Source organism: Nicotiana attenuata, chromosome 3, assembly GCF_001879085.1.
Source record: "Nicotiana attenuata strain UT chromosome 3, NIATTr2, whole genome shotgun sequence".
Lineage (NCBI taxonomy): Eukaryota > Viridiplantae > Streptophyta > Magnoliopsida > Solanales > Solanaceae > Nicotiana > Nicotiana attenuata.
In genome coordinates, this window is record NC_031991.1 from 27,163,295 (window position 1) to 27,168,476 (window position 5,182).

General features: G+C 30.9%; 1 long non-coding RNA gene across 1 annotated transcript; it reads right to left on the reverse strand.

The window, feature by feature from the left end:
* LOC109224563 lies at positions 2,436-3,298 on the reverse strand. The gene is made up of 2 exons (XR_002067716.1): positions 2,985-3,298; positions 2,436-2,781 (listed from the first exon to the last, which is right to left on the reverse strand). It is a non-coding gene; the product is annotated as an uncharacterized LOC109224563 (long non-coding RNA).

Here is a 5,182-nt window from a genome sequence, read left to right on the forward strand (position 1 = left end):
TGGTGGAAAAAAAATCATGATTAACGGGACACGAAGTACTAGTTTGGTGTGAAATATGAATTTTTAGTGATTAATGGGACAGGTAGTACAATAGGATTTTGTCAAATTAAATTACATTAATTAATGGGCACGAAGTACATTGGTATTTTGTCAGATCAAAAAGCATAAGGAGGATGTATTTTAATGATATATATGAATAGCCTTATCTTTTTTCTTTTGTGCTTAAAAATGTGAATAAGGGGCTCTCTTCCTTTAATTTCCAAGCACCTTATGGGGTCGTTTGGTTGGAATATGATTTATACCGGTATAAGTTATGTCGGTATAAGTTATATTGGAATAAGTTATGTTGGGATTAGTTATGCTGGGATTATTATTTATTCATTGTTTGGTATGTTGTATTAAGAATGACAATTGCATAATTTCTAAGAAGAAGGTATACGTTATACCGGTGCTAATTACCCCACCTTCTATAACGTATAAGTTATCCCAGTGTTAAAATTAACACCGGAATAACTTATACCTGATTTGCTAACCTAATAGAGTATTAAAGTGGTATTAAATTTTTGTATCACCCTTTTACCTTCTTATACCTCATACCAAACGACCACAATGTGTATAATCTATAGATTAGTAGAGCTAAGACTTTGCCGAAGGCTATAATCGGTAAAGCAGTGGGCGTGTCTATTAATACCACTGCCTAATCTTATCTCTGTCCTCTTCTCTTCTGTATATGTTCTCTACAAATTAATACCACTGCCTAATCTTGGGACCAAATTGGTCTTGGCTTGCTTTCTATGGCAGGGCGTAATGCAATAATAGCCACTTTTAAGTCTGCTATTTAAAATATATCTATATTTTACAATATATTTAAAAATTAGGCAATTCATCCAAACTTCAGGACTAAGTATCCTGAATTTGAAAATTCAGGACTTAGTGTCCTGAATTTTTGAGCTGCTAATTTGAAATTCAGGATTAAGTATCCTGAATTTTTGAACTACTAATTTAAAATTCAGGACATAAGATTCGAACTTCTGAACACCATTTTCGAACTTTAGGACACGATGTCCTGAAGTTTGAACTTTGAGGTTTAAACTCTAGGATGCCGTGTCTTGAAATTTGAGCGAAATTGACTAATCTTTAAATAAAGATAATTTTATCCATTGTCATTGAACTTTTGTGTTTGTCACCCAAAAGTTACTTTTCTTTTTTTAGTTACGTAAAAATCATTCAACTTCGTGCTCATTACACAAAAGTCACTTTTCTTTCTTTTGTTACACAAAAATAATTTTACTTTGCTCTAGTTATCACGAAAGTCACATTTTTACTTGAAAAGTCTATTATGTCCTTGATATTATATAAACCTTCATATTTATATAATACCTTTTATATTATACACTATATAATATATTTTTAACTATGTATTTTATTTATAAATAAAATAACTTAATATTATTTTATTATTATTCTTATAATATATTCGTCTATTTAATTTTTTCTTAACTTTAATTTTCAAGATATATTAGTAGCGTTAAAAAACTACATTTTTTCAGCAATTCTTTTTTTTTGAATTTAATTGACTGACCAAAGTTGGTTGGTAATTTTCGACCAACTTTGGTCAGTATGCCCTTCCGACCTTCAAAATACCGGCCACACATTAATAGTCGCGTTTTGGATGGTTATTGTCCATTACCGACCAANGGCTATTAGCTCAGTGGTTACCGACCTAACTTCTACTACAACATTAAGCATATATAGCTACAAAGTATATCGTAGCTAAATATGAAAATTTCCGTAGCTAAACACTTTAGCTACAATAATTTTTTCCGTAGCATGCATAGCAAAATGTAGCGTAGCTAAAAGTTAGCTACAAACTTTAATATTTCATGGCTAAGGATTAATACATATTGCTACAAGAATTTTTATGATGTGGCTATATTGATAAAAATTTTGCCACGAAAAATCTATACCTGTAGCTAATTAATTTATTCTTTTGCTACAACAAACCAACTTTGTAGCTATCCTTTGTACTTTAGCCACAAAGGGATACATTATGGCAAAAGGTGAAATTTATTTTGCCACAAAAATTTTGACAAGTAGCTGTGTTCACATATTAGCCACGTAGTGTAGTTTTTATGTTTAGCTTCAAATTCATTATTTTGTAGCTACAAATGGTCAACAATATCCATGATTAAATTTTTTTTTATTATATTTTATTTTCTAACTAAATTTTTATTTACATTTTAAATTAGTGATGAAAAATTAATTTATAGTGACAATAAATGCTTCTGTCACAAATGCATTGCTATAGCCTTTTTTTTTACCCCAATATTTTTAAAATTTTCAAATATTCCATATCCATGCATATCTTATTTTATGAAAATTAGAAACATAATAAGCTCGGAATATCAATTACTTCATACAAACTGACATATCAATAATTCCAAAAGTTAATTCTAAAATATACAATTATATATCTAAAGTTCATGCATCCTCAATATACATACAACTCTTCTACAAGAGAAATAATAAAGTTTATAGAATAAAAACTAGCTATTGGGAGGCTAAACAATAAGATGAACTCAAATTTAAATACTTGTCAAACTAAAATAATACAAACTATGTACATTGGGTTAGATATTTTTTCTTTATCTATAAAATTCTAAGGGTTCCGCATCAAAAAAAAAATCTAAGTATTTGATTTGGGGATTCAAGACGTCGCCACCCGATTGCATTCAAGGAAGAAATAGCTTCAAATCTTGCATTCAAGAATTTAGATGCCCCCTGTAAATTCAAAAGAAACAACAATTAGCACAAAAAGGATGAGCAAACCCAAGAAAAACTATAATACAAAGATGCAAGTTTAATTTGTAAAAATATTAATAAAATTTCACGAAAAAAAAATTATGTCTTGATAATTCTTCTACATGAATTTTTAACAAATAACAAATTGTAAATACTCAAAGTAACAGCACAAGTACACAAACCTGTAAACTTTTTGGAAAACTTCTTAAAGGATCTTCATCCCAACATTATATCCTTGTAATTTTCAAGTTCCCTCGCAATATTTATATATAAAATATAAGACACAATATTTATCAAATTGTTGGAACCCGTAAAAGTTAACCCAGAATCTAAGTCACATAAAAATAAGAAGATTTAAAAACCTTAAAATATAGAGATATGAATATAATCGGGAAGAAAGAAGGCACCGATATGACAACGGTTGAAGAAGAAAATGAGAAAGCGGGGGAGGGAGTGGCGGCTGAGAGGGAGAGGATTTGAGGTTGAAGTTAGGTTTTGGTTTGACTTTGTCGTTGTTTTACTTTTTCTTATATACTAGTATACTTACCCGCGCGATGCGCGAATCGGTTAAAAGAAAACAAAAAAGGTGGAGAGAGATATTGGAAACAGATGTTAATTGCAGACTAATTTTATAGACCACATTAAAAAGAATTAAACCCTAAACAAAAAGATGAATTTCATTTTTATTGTTTGTCTAAATATTTTTCTAGGGACCACCAATCTCCAAGAGCTGTTACAACATACTTGAGTAATGCTACACCAGTACTTAGCTTTAAAAGGATTAGTCCATATGAAAATTCATAAATTTTTGTCTCAAGTACATTAAAGGACATCACATTTGGTTCAAATCTTATTTCACCAAATGAAGCTTAATCAAGGAGCACTAACTCTGTTCTTATCGAATTTGGGTAACATCTTTGCTCTTCTCTCGTCAAGAGAAAGAAACTCACATGCATCGATTGTTAAATCATCATCGAATTCCAGATTTTTTTTATCATGCCAAACACCTCGACCAACCACACGCGTTGGCTGCTCTCTATCAATGCATCTGCAATCCTCTCGATATTTGCAGCAATGACACTCATCATATCAACCAAAGTGTCCTCATTGCACCTCCTCTTAAAGGCTGCTTTGAGCGCAACGATGAAGAATTATTGTCAAAGATGGCATCAACTGATCAAAGTTCTCAATATTTTCGCCCCTCATCAAGTTTACATCAAGATATGGCTAAGAAACAGATAAAAAGTTCACAGTTTAAGTAGGCTAATGTAAATGAAAAAAAAACTTAAGACAAACTTCCATTAGTAATGAGCATTTTTTCAAACACGAATTTATACTCACAAAGAAAAAAATAATATAAGCGAGCAATTACTCTTTGATTTGCTGAATTAAATTTGCATTCTAAATACAGTTTAATGCTCAAAACTAAAGTCATCACATTGAGCTCCTACAGGTAAAACATCAAAGGAAATTTGAATCATTTACAATAATGTATGTCATAGATATCAATTCATTGTAACAGATTCAAGGTATGTAATATTATAAGGCAAGCTGGAAAGGGGAAAGAGAGAGGAATGACAGTAAGGTAAATATGCAAGAATGGATGTAGTAAAGATCATATATTTTTATGGAACGATGATTCACATAAGGCGGCCGCTCTAAGGCCATTATATCGAGAAACAAAAAAAATGAAGTAATAGAGTCTTTCTACCAAAAACACTAATTCTTATATATTAAATATCTTACAGATTTTTGTATCTGGTTTGGGTGTTTATGCTCGAATAGTTGTTGGCAAGGAAGGACCATGATCCATACTGGTGAAATCCTTTGGATATATGAACATATAGTTGAATGATTTTTCTAAAGTTCTTTGGATTCCTTCTGGTCTTCAAAAGAAAATGCCCCAACCAGCATAACATAAAGTGTCACCCTGCATAATCAAACATTAGACAACAAAATGGTAAGAAACAAAATTTAACTTCCTAAGAATATGATTGATAAATAGGTCCACTCTTTAGGCAAAGAAAGGAGTGGGTGTAATAAGAAGATGTAATTACTTATGAAAGTATGGAATCATCACCAATGAATTCAATGGGTCATAGAGTGACCAATTGCAATAGTTTCTTAGCTGCTCATAAGGGGAAAAGAAATAGAAACATTAATTGACACACTGCTTTTTAGGATGAAATTGTAGCACCCATAGCTTTCTCGTTTATCTTTGTCAACTACTTGTGAATCCGGAATTGGTACTCCTGCTTGTACACAAGAATTATATGTAATAAGTTAAATTTGATGATACTAATAAAACATGTAACCTCAATTTGCAAGATGAAAATATAAATAAGTATTTCGGTGTAACAAAACCATCTCTGAAAGACCT